This window comes from Polyodon spathula, chromosome 21 (genome assembly GCF_017654505.1).
Source record: "Polyodon spathula isolate WHYD16114869_AA chromosome 21, ASM1765450v1, whole genome shotgun sequence".
NCBI lineage: Eukaryota > Metazoa > Chordata > Actinopteri > Acipenseriformes > Polyodontidae > Polyodon > Polyodon spathula.
Genome location: NC_054554.1, coordinates 23,452,697 through 23,469,741, shown reverse-complemented (window position 1 = coordinate 23,469,741; position 17,045 = coordinate 23,452,697). Strand labels below are relative to the sequence as shown.

The window sequence follows — 17,045 nt, the reverse complement described above, 5'->3', positions numbered from 1 at the left end:
GCAATGTCCCAGCACCACTTTTCATAACTTGTAAGACTGTGGGTGGCCATTGGATAGCATTAAAGTTCAAATTAGTCATTTACATTTATTGTAACTGCTGTCTCACATTTGTTTCTCATTGCCCACAATCTGTCACATTTTAGATGTTAACTACACACACAAAAAATGCAGTCTGTAATTGTAACCAATGCAAAAACCCATTTGCCTTCTTAAGGTAAAGCCCAAAATAAACTTCCTTTTTTTTATTTAAACAGCTTTGCCTCAGCCCAAACCAGAGTCTCCCAAACCATAATGGGGAATCATACTGTCTGAACTACCAGACTTGTGTTCATTTCGAAAATGCGTGATTGACACTTTAAAAAGCTTTATTTCTTTTTTAAACGATCAATCTCATTAAATTAGCTTTAAATTAATGCAATTTAGGGCCAGATTTGCTTTAATGTGTCTGATAGTACAGCTAATCAAGTCCCTTTCTCCTTCGGGGGACATCTGGAACAGGATGCTCTGTAAATCTGTTTAACAGCTTGTAACCTGGAGCTACGAACATTTGGATGTCAAACACGGGAGTAAATCCTTGCTGAGCGTTTCAGTCCTCGCTGTAATAAAATGGCAATTGTAGTTCCTTCAATATGTTTTCTAATTTTTGCATTGAATATTCGTGAGGGTTTAACATAAGGCATGAGGAAATAGTTTGGCTTACAGGTTTGAATAAAAGTGGTTCAGAGAGGATGACTTTAAAGTGTGAACAATAGTGTGTTGGTTCGTTGTAATTAGTTCAGTGCTACAAACTACAAGAGAGGTGAACAAAAGCTTTGAGCCGTGACTATACCATACAGGTGACTTGTGGCAATAGTAAGGGTTGCGGGTGTTGAGTACGGTATAACTTGAACAGAGGACATATCATTTTTAACTCTCCTGACACCAATGCGAGCAGTTACTAATCCCTTTCATTTTAATAGTGGGAACTGTCAACTCAGCAGAAATACTAGATCAATATTTTGAAAGAAAGCTTATATGTAATACATACATGCAGTATGGAAAACACTTTTTTTTTTACTTTGTAATTTATGATTGAGTGTTTGTACTCTCTTGCATATTATCACATTCTGTAATTGTAAGATGTAACTTACTATTAGACTAAACTGATTTGTCACCGACCAGAATGCATTTCATAACCACAAGCATGTCTTAAACTAAATTATTCCTTACCGCATCGCTCTAACCGCTAGTCAAGACTCCTTCCTGAAGAATAATTAGCTTTGTATGTTTTGAAGTTGTTTGGCAGAGATCTTCAATTGGCAAAACTGCTTGTACTAGTAGACAAAACCTGTGAGCTTTCTCATTTGAGGAACAAAGTGAATGAGGCACTGGAAGGCATTGAAAAGATGGAAATTTGGTTGCTTTAGATGAGCAAACCTCTTTGGAGTTCTGCTCTACACAGTACAATGTTTTTAGGGCTGTGGTAACAGGTGACAAAGGGGGTGTTGTTTTGTTTTGTTTTGTTTTATTTCAAATTCTCATTCAAACAATAAGAACATCATTGAAGGTGTTCTCTGCGTGTCATAACGCATCTCTGGACTTTTAGCGTCTGCTAAATAATTAAATAATAATAATAATACCAATGATATCCTTCAGGTACTTTCTCAGAAAACAGGATTCACAACATAACTGTTAAAAGTAAACCAATGCCCTTAAACATTGTGTTTTAAGTCAGCATGTTTAATGCTAAAGCACTTATATATACAGTATATAGCATTATTAAAAAAAAAATTAAAAAAATAAAAAAAAAATTAAAATTTACTGCACTGTGTTTACTTTTCTTCCTACACAGCTGAAGAATGGCTTTTGTCCTGAAATAAATAATTATTTAAACATTTAAAATCTGATTAGTTCATTTTGGCCCGTTCCAACACAATAAAGATACAATCTCAAAAATACATAGCTAAAATGACTGTGTTTTAAAACAAGTAGACTTCCACTTAGATAACACAGTATCTAACGCACAATAAAAACAGAATGATTTGCCCGAATACGTTAATGTGACGGATAATTAAATAGATTGTAACACTGAAGAGATGGGCTTTGTATCAAAAAACTGGTGACAGACTCGAAAATCGCGTGCGACGGGTAAGTGCCATTGGCGCTCACTTACTCTCCTTGCTGACTTCACTGCCACTAGAAACACTGTTTTCCATGTCAATAATTTTTCACTGCATGTTACCATGGGCTCAAATGGTGGTCCTGTAAGTTTTTTTTACCAGACTGATGATCTGTTTCCTTGGGGGCCTTAGGTGGTTAACCCCCTTAAGAAATCTAGATACTGCAGGGTGGGAACCTACTGGGTGATTTTCCCACTCAGGTAAAATGCTAGATATTGCTGCAATGTGTGCCTTGATGGAGGATATTGAAAGACCCCTGTGGAACAGGTGGCTAAGGTAGGATACAAATGTAAATAGAGCTATATCTGTGCAGTGGGGATGTTTTGAGCTGCACCAGAGAGCAAATGTTCTCAATTTTCCTGTGTAGGCTTGAAAAGTGGAGGTTTTCTTTGAAGCAAGTAAGATATTGACTACTTGTTCAGATAGCCCTTGATTTGTTAGTTTTTGCCGTTCAATCTCCAGGCCGTAACCATGAAGGATTGTTGTGCAACATCTTCCACTCGTTTTGAGACAGCAAATTACAGCTCACCGGTAAGTACACAGGTCCCTCATCTGCTATTTCCAGGCTCTCCGAGAACCAGAACCTCTTGGCCCAGTAAGGGTCTACCAGAATGAGAGTGGCTTTGTCTCACCTTGTTTTCCTGAGCACCGCTGGGATTAGTGGAATGGGAGGGTACGCATACATTAAGCTGTTTGACCATGAAATGGAAAGACCGTCTGTTGCCATGGCTGCATTTTCCTGGAAACGAGCAAAACAGTGGCAGCTGGGTGCTTTGTGTTGTGAAAAATAGGTTTATTTTTGAATGCCCTAATTTTCTGAATACTTCTTGTAATACTTCTAGTTGAATCTTCCACTTGCGAGGCACTGTTTCTCTGCTGAGTAGGTCTGCAAGTCTGCCGAGTCTCCATGCTGTTGAGCAGGATCTTGCCTCCTTCATTTGTGCCAAGGAGTCTTTGAAGAGAGTGCTGAACAGTAGGTCCCCCTGAAAGGGTAGTTCCAGTACCTTTGATTGTGTGTCAGGGGTTAAGGCCGCTGTTTTCATATGCAGGCACCGTCTTGCAGATAAAGCATTAGCCACAGCCCTAGCATTGATGTGGGAGGCTTTATAGAGGAGGGAGACTACTTTGTCCCCAAAAATGTTTATATAAAGGATCTCTAGGAAATAGATTGTTTGGTTCTTCTCCTGACCCGAGCAACATGGAGACATGGTTCACTCTGTGTGTGGAGTTTATCATATGACGTAATTTACAATTCCATACAGGATAATGAAATACCACGAGAACAACACACAAGCAAGTAGCAAGCAGCTGGCTCTTTGAGCTAATATATATATATATATATATATATATATATATATATATATATATATATATATATATATATATATATATATATCCCAAGAAGTGTTCAGTTTAGAAATTGTTCAAAGATTGCAACAGCGTCATCTGTAGACTGTTTGATTGGCAACAAGTGTCTGTGGGATTTCAGTGTCAGTGCACCAGACAGCATCTAGTTGTTTATTGTCTTAAATACGTTCTGCAAAAGCAGACTGGGTTCCGAGTTGCCTGGGGCTACCCTGCAGACATTGCATGTTATTATGTTGGCAATATAGACTAGATTCAGTTCATTAGCAATGCTTCTCTTGTCTCTTAGGAGACAGGCACTCATAATCTTGTAACACACACACACACACACAAGATGAATTTGACTAAGAAAGAGAGGACGTTAATTGCTAGCTTATCTGTATAGTATGTAACCACCACAACCAACAACTCAAACATCAACAGACTATGGTGAAATATACATTTTTTTACTGGGTACAGTCACCACTACTTAGAACGGGCCTGTTATCCATGGACCGTTATTCAACGGCACAGTATGAACTCCCACACAATAACCTGACCTTCGAAATGTCCCAAGTCACAGTAAACAAAACAAACACGCGTGTATGCGGTTAACAATCTTTATTGAGACCCGCATTGCACTAATAATCAGCACTCTCCTCAACTACAGAAAACACAGTTTTTTTAAAAGCAGCATTATATTGTTTGCTGCCTAACATTAGTATCAGTATCTAACAGACATTTTATTTACACTGAAGTTTCGTTCTGATGCTCATCGCTTTTCTCTTTCCAGCTGTGCTTGCTGATGCAGTCAGTGCTGTTTTTCCCAATACAAACCCAACACTGCATACAGACATTAATTAGCTAAAGTACAGTGCACGGGTGTTTGCTCAGTAATGAGATGCTAACAACTGAATGATCGATTTGTCAAGCTTTTACTACATTAAAAGCGCTGCCTTTTTATAGACATATATGTGAGTGGCAAGGTAACAAGGTGAAAACAGCTCATTTGTGGATTAGTAAGAGCGATTACTACAGTATAAATGTTGTGTGCGTTTGTTATTGAAATCTGTGTGAATGGCACATAACGAGATCCAAACAGCTGAGTTTGCCTGAAATATATGGCGTGCTTAACATGGTATAAACAATGCCTTTGTTGTTGAAATCAATGGAAAACACTATTGGTCCGATATAAACGGCTGCCGTAATATCCCTGGATGGTGTAAGTGGTGAATTACTGTACAATGTTTGACATGATGCTTTATGCATGGAAATCAACTTTGTAGTTATGCTTGGTGGATTTCTTATGTGTCATTGGTGTCAACTACAGTAATACAGGTAATAACAATGCTGTATATAACTATTCCACATTTATTCTGAATAGTAGCTTAAGGAAACATGAACTCATTTTAATGCTCAAATGGGTAAATTAAGACAAAGATGATTTAACTTTTTTTTTTTAAACACAAGTCAATGTCCTGCAACATTGGGGTAACATACATTTACTGACAAAAGCAGAATACACGTGTTTATTCTAATAGATTTTCAATGAAAGCATACAGGTGGAGCCTAGAGGGTATTTGTCTAAATAGGGAAGATCAAGAATCTCATTAAGCAGAGCTGTGGGAGGTGACCTACCTAATATAATTATAGTCAAGAAGGTCTCTGTTGTCAACTGGAATACAAGGGGATATATATTTTAGGCACAGCGTACATAAAACATTTGTCTTGTAATTAGGACTAACGAGTGTCATCTTGTATCCAAAAGTAAGGATCACAAAATGGACAAAACATTGACTAAAGTGTTATTTACTCAGAACACAATGTTACATTTTCTTTGTTGATTGGTTGCAAATTATGAAACTGCACTGTATTGGCAATACATTAAATTCCAAAGGTTTTTATTGTGTTTGAAATCATCCCTAGTCCTTTAGGTGTTGACACGTTAAGATTAGTTTTATGAGACATTCTCCTTTTTTATTACTATTTCAGTCTTGGTGTACACAATAGGTTGTGTCATGGGGTACGTCTAATCTGAACATCTAATGATCATTTGTTTTCTCCTGAGGTTGATTTACTTCATCTGCAGAATTGCTGACAACCACAGAATCTGGTACTTTATTACAATTGGAGTTTAGTTTTGATGACCTGAAGCATAGACTTGTGTAAACAGAAATCCACCTGAAATTACAAAACCAATCAAATTCAATGCCTTCAGCTGACTTCAGCAAACATTTTGTTCCCACATGGGGACTGAACTCCAATTGCTGCAGTATTTGCAGCTGCACAATCAAGTCTAATGGTGAGTTACTCGAATATGAAGCATGGGGGCAAATGGTATTATATAATAGTATCGGATAAAAAGAGATTATATGCTAAACAGGTATGCAGGTAAACCTGTAATATATAGTAACAGCAAACTGTTGTAGACTTTTGTGCTTTGTTACTTTGTCTGTCAAATGTGTTCTAGAGATCATACTGAGAGGAAAGAAAATCGGTGCACAGAAATATTTTTTGTAACTTTACAACTGTCAGATGTGCAAGACGTTGTTGAACAATATTCTTTAGTAAATTAAATGATGTTATTGTAATGTGCCAGTACAAGCTGGTTTATTTGGGAACTGCTGTGTTTTATTCAAATATTTTTTTTAAACTATTTCTTAGCCTGTTTGATGTTGCACACATGGTGCATTTAAATCAACGTGGGTTTTATTCAGGTCACTCATCACGGTAATGTTTTCCTCATAGCTCTCAGATAGGGTTGTCAACAGGCTCCAGAATCTCGGGACACTTGAAGGCAGGTCAGGTTTTTTAACTGCAATGTATTTGACTTTAAAGGGAGTGTGAATTGCTTCAGCAGGTTATTAAATGCATTTAATTGTTCAATTGTGGTAGCGATTCTATCCGGAGAGCCTCGTAACAACAATTAATCGTATTGTTTGTATTTTTTTTTTTATACAGTAGACAATATCTATCAAAACAGTGTAACAAATTATTATAGATACATTTGCACTCAACTGCACTCTTTCATTTAACCTTGTGACAGCAGGTAAAGTTCCTATTTGTTTAATATTTCTTGCTTCACACAGTCCCACCCAGTCAGAGACTCAAAAGCCAATCAGCTGCTGCATAGGTCCGATTGATGGAAATGATCCTGGCAGGCAGGTGTGTACTTTTAGTAACAACTAAGTAAAATAATTCAATTAATTTAGCGACAGTTCGCACAATTCACACTCACTTTACTGAATGCATTGCAGTTTAGAGAGGTGAGTTAAAAAACCTGACATTAATCAAAGTGTCCCGAGATTCGGGAGTCTGTTGGCAACCCTACTGTCAGATCAGGTGACATGGGTTGAAATGGCATTAAAGAAAATAGAAGGGTACGGCAAAGATGCAGCTCTCCTTTCTTGTAAAGGTAAACGGTTCTGTATTTTGACGTTTCTGTTGTGGGGTGTAAGGGCTAGTGGGATATTGTGTACGTTTCAAACTGAAATCTTGTTCAGGGTTATATTTCTATTCAGTAATAAAAATACTATTAACTGAAAGGCTCAAAACTATAGATTGTCCAAATGTTAGTCTGTTTTTCATTCAACAGTTTCCTTCAGTTTTCTTGACAGTTTTTGTAGATTCGGTATTCGGTTCGGTATTCGGACAAATCTTTTGAGATGGATTCGGTATTCGGCCAAATCCCAAAAACTTGAATTCGGCGCATCCCTAATTTCAATAGGAGAGCTTAGCTGGGATGGCTGCTTGCTGATAGAGCTCTTGTCGCTACTTTGCTTTTTCATTTATAATTGAACAACTTACGCTCTTTATATTATTTTTTGATTATTTTTTTAATACCATTTTTGGATGGCTACTTCACACCAGGGACCAATTGCTTCCCCTTAGTCCACACCTGAGGGAAAGCATTAGAAGAGGTCACTGGACCCGGTGACTGGGACACCCGCTTGGCAGAGGTTGCACGCACTTTCTGCAGATCAGTTCAGGAAGCAATAAACCAAGCATCTTGATATTTTAGTGCCTTCCGCTCCGGTCACCATACAGGGGAAGTTTTTATGTGGATTACTCTGCTGTCACCACCACGAAGCAAGTGGAAATGAGCAAAACCTGATAGGTCATTGTCAATCATAAAAGGAGCAAAATATTTCATTTCTGAAAATATCGATTCTTGGAGGGAGCTGTGCTTGAGTTCTCCCTTAAGAGATATATACACACACGCACGCACGCACGCACGCACGCATGCACGCACACACAAACCATTTTTATTAATGTTCTTGCTGATGAGGGACGGTATTTTATGTTTCCAATAAAATCAGCAAATAAATAAATAGGGTTAGTAATAACTTGATGATATGATTAACTCTGAAGAGTTTTCTGAAATATATGCTTCCAAACACCTGATAGCTTCAATTATAGTCAATTGATGTTGGCTTGGATTGATTCTAGTAGCTCTGCACATTTATTTAGCAATATAGGTCACCTGAATTACTGCACCCACCCCCTAACCGCCCCCCCAGCACCAAAGTTCTATTTCACAGTTATTTTTAAATCTACTGTTTGCTAGTTTTGTTTAAAACGCTCATGCATTATTTTAAGTGGCAGGCTAGATTTATTAACTGTACTGTATTTTTAACATGTATTACCAGCCAAGTCAAATGCAATCTAAAAGCACTATAAGCAGTTCTGAACCATGTTAAAATTCAATACTGATTCAAGGTAATTATCACCTATAAAGAATATCCTTTTAGTACTTTTTAAATATCAGCACATCTAATTCTGTATTAAAATCTTAAACACTGAAGTTAGAAATGCCATGCCAGTAGGAAGAATGCGCCAACATTCAAGATGCCTAGTCTATCAACACCATAGTGCTGAAAATATACCCTTATAAAAGTAAAAGAATAGTGAAGTGTAATAAAGCATAGTGAAAACATGGTAAAGCATAGGTGAGTATTTTAAAGCTCAAAGAGCTATGGTAAGGATGTTAAAAAATCATGGCAAACCATGGTGAACTATGGTAAAAGTAATATACCCATGCAAAAAGCATGGGGAAGCTACAAAATGACTAAGCAAAATGACCATGCAAAATGACTATGCAAAATATCCATGCAAAATGACTATGCAAAATGACTATGCAAAATGACCATGCAAAATAACCATGCAAAATATCCATGCAAAATGACTATGCAAAATGACCATGAAAAATAACCATGCATAATATCCATGCAAAATGACTATGCAAAATATCCATGCAAAATGACTGCAAAATGACCATGCAAAATATCCATGCAAAATGACTATGCTCAACCATTATAATGGTAGCTATGCCTGCGTGTGGCTGAAACAATAGAACAAGAGCTTACAGTAACTTATTAACCTATTTATAGTCATGTTTGTTCAGATTATTTAACTACTGTTAAATACGGTATATTCACCCTGTATCATATTTCAAATGTTTGACCAATTGAAAACATGTATACAAATACATTATATTTTATTAAACAAGGTTTAATTTTGACAGACCAATTATTACACAGAGGGTTCAGTTCTAATAGGCTTATTGCATTGCTGTACAGAGCCCTTTAATAAGTTACTTCAAAACCAGATCTAATATTAGTAGTGAGAGCTATTACCGCATTAACCTATGGGGTCACGTCCTAATTCTGAGGCATGATGACTTTAACAGTAGCATGTAAAGGATAGCTACAAGAACCAATGTTTTTTTTTTTTTTTTGCTGGAAAAAAGTCATGAAATAGGAGATCAAAAGCAGGTGTCTTTAAAACTTACAATTATTTTTTTTTTTAATATTTATTTTTTATATATCATTTCTACTTACATGGTTTTATTTGAAGAATATTAATATTTATTAATGTACTGTGTATAAAGATTATGTCGAACCTTTTCATATGCATTAAATGAAAATAAAAACATAGAATATGACTGATTTGTATTGTTAAGATGTGGGCAGTTAATTATGACAAAATCAAGACTAGTCGCATATTAAAAAAAGGGTTTGGCTGCGCAATTTGTAAAATACAATAATACGAATGCGTAATGAAGTAATGCAGTATAACATTAGCCACACTGAATATTTAGAGACAAGCATCTATTCTTTGCCTTTTAAATCTACAGTTACTATTTAATGTATTTTTTCGGATGCTGGGAATGGTTCTCAATATAAATACATAAAACTAAAAAGAAAAACTCCCAGAAAACAAATAAATAGAATAACACAAGGCCAGCTCCACTATTGATTAGAGAAAGTTAGGCCTGGAATTCAATTCACTGAATGTCAATATGTGTTAGGTGGTGAGGGCAAGGACAAGGCGGAATTGCTCATAAAAGTGCTTCCGTCAGCATGAAGAGAGCAGTGCAGTACAAGGAATCAGGACCAGAGTTCATAGAATTCTGAGCAGAGAGAGCTCTCCTGGAATACTGAATAGCTCTGAAATGTAGGCAACTAAGCTGCACTGTAAGAGCCTGTTCAATGTAGCAGTGAAAACACAAAAGCATTGCTTATGCTTTCTCAGTGCTTAGCCATTAGGTACACCAGCAGCGTCACATTCATGCACATGAAAACCAATTTCAAATAACAACCCTGTTTAATACAAGGAGGAACCTCAAGTTGAGATACAGATGTATCTCCCAGTAGTACTTATATACATGTTTATATACATGTTCCACAAAAGAAACAAACACACTGTCCACATACAGCAATTAACGACTGCTTAAATAATACACAAAGCACACATGGAAATATTCAAGAAAAAATGGCTTTTATTATTATTATTATATTTTACTTCAGTATTTTGAATTCTAGCTAGAGATATTCTAATCAACCGTATTAAGTTTGTGGATAATTTGGTTTCCACTGAGACACAATTGGTACATTTCAACACCAGTACATTTATTTGTATACCTAGTCCACTGTCACTCTTCTTGCATGCTGGGCCTTCATACATATTTATATCTCCTCTTCCTTCAATTCACCAATTCACAGTTCCACTCATTAGAATCTTCAATATATCTTAGTGTTTATAAAACAGATGAAAAAGCAGACGTTTATTTCAAAACATTTTATAGTTAAAAGATTCAGTATGTCTCCATTGTCAAAAACACAAGAGACAGTTTTTTTTCCTAGAAACTAAAGTGAACCACTTGTATATTACCAAAAGTGAACAATGAGACATGAAACTGGAGACCAAAATAAATTAAAGGTTGCAAAAAATATTGACTGTCCTCTGATGTTTTTTTTTTTTTTTTTCACTTGGGCCAAAAGAAGAGTATCTTTTGAGAAATGATCACAATGCAGCCCTAGTAGAAAACAATCATCTGAAATGTCCACAAAGCATTTGGTGATGACACAGGCAATGCCATCAATACCCTTATTAAAGTCAGTTCAAAACAAAAAAAAAGTTGATCGAACAGGGTACCTTAACACCTTTTCTGTATAATATTTGGGTAGTTTGAACAGGATCTAAATTCACAACTAAACCAACTATTTCTGACCGCATACAATACTACTACAATACAAACACCAGCATCTCACTACAAGTAACAGGGTCTCTTTAGATATCAGAGCTGCATATACAGTAATTATAGAAATAGTAATGCAGTAAATTCATAGGTTGATAAGTTGTCGGAAGGCCTTGCCCAGCGACTTCGTTAATGTTGCACTAAAAAGGGATAAGGGTGAGGATCACTAGAAGAGAACTACAAGATGCATAAAACACCTCCCTCCCTTTTCCTGACAAGTCTCCAACTTTTAAATGTCAGCAGCTGAACCCCCCATCCCCCAGTTCAGCTGTCTGATTCAGCCCTTGTTGCACTGACATGTCATACTGTGAGCATTCCTCTGCAGCTAGGATCTGGGCGTGCATTTACTGTTTCTGTAATTTTATTTAAATTACTCTGATTGTAGTTCCAGCTATGAGCTCCTGCAGGATAAATAGGAAGTTATCATCCACATCCAATGCCCCTAACCCTCATAACTTATATTTTTCTGAAGTTGGAATTCAAAATGGGCCGTGTCATTGCAAGTGCAGTCGTTATCCATCAATTTGAAATGGAAAATTGTTTTCTTTAAAAAACAAACAGGGTTTAGTACTTTAGTACAATAATGTGTCTAAGTTCTGTGGAAATTTGCATATAGATGCATATGACTATTTGATACTGTTTATTAGGTTTACTCGTGGTTACCTTGATTAACAGAGTAAAAATTCTCTCTCTCTCTCTCTCTCTCTCTCTCTCTCTCTCTCTCTCTCTCTCTCTCTCTCTATATATATATATATATATATATATATATATATATATATATATATATATATATATATATATGTGTGTGTGTGTGTGTGTGTGAATGCATGTTTTTCTTTAATTAGTTTATTGTTAATTATCCCCTGCACTTGGGGGGTCATTGTAAATTAGGACCAGGTGCAGGGTATTTAAGAGGTGTAGTCAGGCTGCACAGGACTGCTGAGTAGAAAGGCGCAGAAGGTGTGCTGTGTTCCCGAGCAGTCATAAATCGTAAGTGCTGTATTTAACCTGTGTGGTTATTTTGTTTTATGCTAGGTAAACGGCTTAGTCGTCCTGCGAGCTAGTCAGGAACCTGCAGAATTGTGTAGTTAGAGCTCCGGAGGAGCTAGGTTTTTGTTTTGTTTATTTTTGTAATTAAAAGTGCGCGTCGGCACTATTCTTTCAAATTCTGTGTGTCTGGTCGTGGTTTGAAAGGGAAAAGAACCCGAGCAAGCCTGTGTGGCTAGTCGACTTTCACTATATATATTTAATTTAATGAGGCTGTGAGTTCAAGGCCTGCCAATCTATTTTCTCATTTCTTTTCTGAATGTTAACACAAGGTAGCATTTTTGCTAGCACAGTAACAAGGGCCTAGGCCTTTCAGTGCTTTACAGAGTGATTGAATAGCACCACAGAACAGGGTAATACAGAAGGTCATAAAGGAGCGCTGTACCTTATTTCTTCAGCAGCTACACAATTGCCTTTTTGTAAATGATAAACATTAATCAATGTGCTTTCCTTTACCCACTGCGGCTATTCAATGTGCTGTCCATTAGGGATTTACATTAGTCCATAAGTTTAATTCTTTGTTTTGAACTGTGTAGCGTGTATACAGCTGAACAAACTGAGGGCTTCAGAATTGTTTGAGAAATCTGGCCATGTATACCAACACTTCAGTTTATGGACAGATTTTATTCAGGGATCTCCAGATACTCTCTGTGGGAGTCGTGTGTGTGATTTAGAAGCAGTTTGATGCAAATCAACAGGGTGGCAGTGCATGAAGTTAAGGTCATGAAGGGCAACGCGATGTTGCCTTCGATGGGCAGGAAGATTCAAGGGCAAAAATGCTAATTATATTTTGTACAAATAATCCTCTAAAGTAAAAAAAGAATGTAAAAAAAAAAAAATCAGATAACCAAACTTCTAAAGGGATTGGAAAACCTGGGTTAAACCTGCCCTCCTTTTGCCAATTGGCTTTTTAATTAGCTTATTTATATAAGTGTGAATATTGCTAGTCCACATCCCCTGTACACCGGCCCCAGTAACAGCTTTCATTTTAATGGCTGAAAGTAATGGCACAACAGACAGCAATAAAGGGAAGATTATAAAGCAGACAGTCTGCTTTATTGGTTTGCCACCTGACATCTATAACTTACCGATTTGAATAATGAAATAGGAAACAAAAAGCAATAAAGAGGAGTCATTCAAATATTTAAGTTGTCTGGGATGCAGCAAAGGTGTAGTGAAAATATGCAAGGTTTATTTTCAAAAATAAATCTCAGAACTCTTTCACTGCACAGGTACACCTCATTGTGTAAGCACTAATACAATGAGAGACCTAAGTAAACCAAACTCAGTAAAATAACAATAAAATAATACATACATATACATGCATATACAAACATACATAAATATGTTAAAAGGAAGATTTAGAATAAAGAGAGATTTTTTTTTTTTTTTTTATTCCATTTGGGACAATGACAAGCATCATAAAGGAACAGCTCTGTTTTATTCTGCTTGTTCCGCTATCAATGTGCTAGTTAACCAACTTCAACTTCTGTTTTGTTTTTAAAGTATTATGGATTGTCAAGAACATTAGTATAAACAAGAGAGATAGAAAGTGCAAAAAATAGTTTTGCCTAACTGAATTAGTTTTGGCAGCTGCAGCACAGAAGCTTATCCTTGCAGTTAATTGTTCTAGTCGGGAAAACATTAACCTGACTGGCAAGTGGCTGTCAGTATTTTTAGGGTGGTAGTCACATCTAGTTTTCTGTCTCATGTAGAATAAATGAAGGATCCAAAAGCAACTGAATTTTCTTGTAAACTAAAAATATTTTTATATGGATACATCTTTGGAGATGTTTGCATCTTTTTATGATAAATGTACATTGCCTTGTCAATTAATCAGATCCTGTCTGATTGGATTTGACATTGGCCTGAATTAGAGTTGCAAATTAGGTTGATCGTGTGATGTGACATCAGATTCCAGCAGCACCTTAAAGCTAGATTGCAAATAGCCAGACAGCATTCAAAAGAGACATGATAGTGGGTGCACACTGAGCAGCTGCCACAAGGACAGCCATGTCGGTACAAGTCATCACAGTGGGTCAGAAATGGCAAAATGAAGAGAATGTGGTCGCCAGGACAGCTGTGGCCACAAACAGTGACCGAAAGGACAGAAGGAAAATATGGTCAGCCTGAAGTATTAACGACTGAATGGATTAAAATGCCTCGAGACATGTGCCAGCACTTCGGGAAGTCTATGAGGTGTGATGTCAAGGCAATGATGAGGGCAAATGGTGGCCCAACATGATATTCGGTACAAGTCCTCATAATGTGACAGTGTAAGACCATGAGCACATTACTTGAGTAGTACATTATTTGTAATACAGGCAGTCCATTTAAAGAATCACTGATATAAGAATCAACCGAATATAGTGATCAAAACCACTGGGACCAAATCATTCCTCTACCAACCAATGTAAAATAATCTGCTTATAAGAATAATTTTGAGGCAAACTGACTACATGTAATATGGTACTTGATCAAGTGCAATGATGTGCACGGACAGTAAAAGCTGTTTTTGAATTTGAAATTGATCACATCTTGCGTGATTAGGCATGTAAGCAGCGTGATAGTGCAATGATGCAGGAAACGCTGCATTGTTTGTAATCAAACAGTGACTGAGCCACTACATTGTGCAGGTATGTTTTTTTGAGTTCTCTGTTAGTGAAAATATAATAAAGTGAATAGACTGATTCATTGAATACATACTGAGTACAGCTGTTTTATTATGTGATATGCATGGAGGAGGAGGGGGCGGGGGATTGCAGACCTTTGCATCCCTGCTTAATGAAAAACTGAGATTTGCTTTGCAGCAGAAAATAAGTAAGCCATCGATGCTTAAATGCAGTGGTAGTCCTGACAGAAATACTCTACTGTAATGTCATTTTAATGAAAACGCCATTACACGTAACGCCGCACGGGACTTAAACTAGGCACCCTCATGAGACGATTACTTCAAGTATACTGTAGTAAAATCGGATTCTGCAGACTTGAGTAAATGTAACCATGATCACATAAGCTACTTACTCACAAGGACTCATTGAGCCCCATTGACATCTGTATACTGTACTTAAACTACTGATGGCACGCTAATTGCAATGTGACAGAGTGGCCGAAGACAGTGTCAGTTGTCATGCTGGAGTCTTGATTTACAGTTTTAAACCGGTGTTGGTTTTATTTTTCTTACACTGCATTGGCAAAACAACCTCTAATAAAGCAAACACAATAAACCTAGCTCTTAGCTGGAGCACTAGCTAACAGTACTTCGTGTGGAACAAACACTAGATCTTTTACTCGAGTTTTGGTTTCTTTTTGTTACTTTGCATCCTTACACCTCTATGCACCTATCAGAAAGTCATCGCCTAAGCCATTTCTATCAAGGTGTCATTAACTTTAACATGCAGTTAACTAATTGACTATTATCCAAATTAATTTGTTAAGGAAACCAGCTGCAGATTTTTCGTGGGCGTGCATACATGCAGGAACTCATGACATCTAGTGGTCAACCCATTTCACTGCAGCCATGGAACACGCTCGTATCATTCTCTTGCTAAGTTTGATTCTGCACTACAGTAATCATATTGGTCTGCTTTTAAGAATCCTCCGCTTATGAGAATGAAAACTCCTGGGAAACGGATGTGACTCTTCTAAGCAGACTGCACTGTACTGGGATCTATCTGAACATAAAAACCACAGAACTTAATTGTCCTCATGTGTGGAGGTTTGACTAAATAACGACATTTAACATTGAAGTCTGTGAATCTTGTTGGTGTTTGCAGTGGGGCTCAGTTAAATAAATGCTGATGGTGGGTTTAAGATAAACCAAATGCATCAGAGAGCACATGTGACCTGACATAAAGGTTATAATCTAGTTCTTTAAAGTGACTTGCTAGTTACATTAAAAACGATATAAATGCTATATACACGTAGTCTTATATAAGTTAGCATGTACATTTGACCCTGTCTCAAGTTATGCTGTGAGTGTCTTCTTGGTAAGTAGGCAAAGCTTAGCTGAGCTTTACAAGAAGACACTCCTCTGCCGTAAGAGAGACAGGGTCAACTGTACTTAGTCGGATTTTAATTCAAATAAAACAACACAATACAGTTGGTAATCTGACACGCCCTAGAGGACTTGTGATAAAATAAGATGTACTTAAATGTTCTGAAATCTGGCAAGTGGATTTTATGGTTGGTTGCAATCATTTTAAATATGTTAAAGGACAATAAACAGTAACCAACCGCTCCAGCATTTTTGTAAAAAGCAAAGTATTATGATCAATACTGGTACTGTATACTAACCTTTACAGTATACTACAATTGATGTTTGGCCCCTTGTATAAAGTATGAGAAGATGTGTTTTTGTATTTAGATTGTTGCATAGCTATGGTGTAACTTTGCAAGGGGCCCCCTGTGCCTCAGTGTATTCATCTCCTGGTTAAGTAAACACATTAGAAAGGGAGCTGTTAGCTGCATTAAAAACAAATAAACAGAATACAGAAGTCATTCTTTCAGATAAGCTTAAGCAGTTTGCAAAATAAATAAATAAAAATACTGCATAGAGTATTCATTACAAGCTATATTTTCTCCTGGATGGTTTAGGCTATTAACTGCTGGCAGTTTTATAGCAGATGGTGCACTACCAGGTGGTTTATTATAAGGCAGTACAATTTGTTCACCTGTTGCTTCATTGCCACTTCATTGCTTTTGATAGGTTTATTGTCAATATAATTTGTTTTGCCGTTCTTGGTTTTTAAGTTTTATAACATTTAAGCTATAAAATGTAGTCTGATTTGTATTTTATTTTTATCTTTAGCTTCACAGGAAAACAAATCTGCCATGGATTACGGCAAGATAAATCTCACGTTGACTTAATTTGGTACCGCTTTATTGTAACGGATGGTAATTCAAATGTAATGGTTATTTCTGTCAGCTGTCAGCTGTACAATATATGGCTTAAT

The 17,045-nt window shown here is 36.8% G+C and overlaps 1 protein-coding gene across 4 annotated transcripts in view; it reads left to right on the top strand.

The window, feature by feature from the left end:
• Window positions 1-17,045, top strand: part of LOC121296048 (protein shisa-6-like) — a 117,790-nt gene that overhangs the window by 36,480 nt on the left and 64,265 nt on the right. The window lies entirely within an intron of this gene.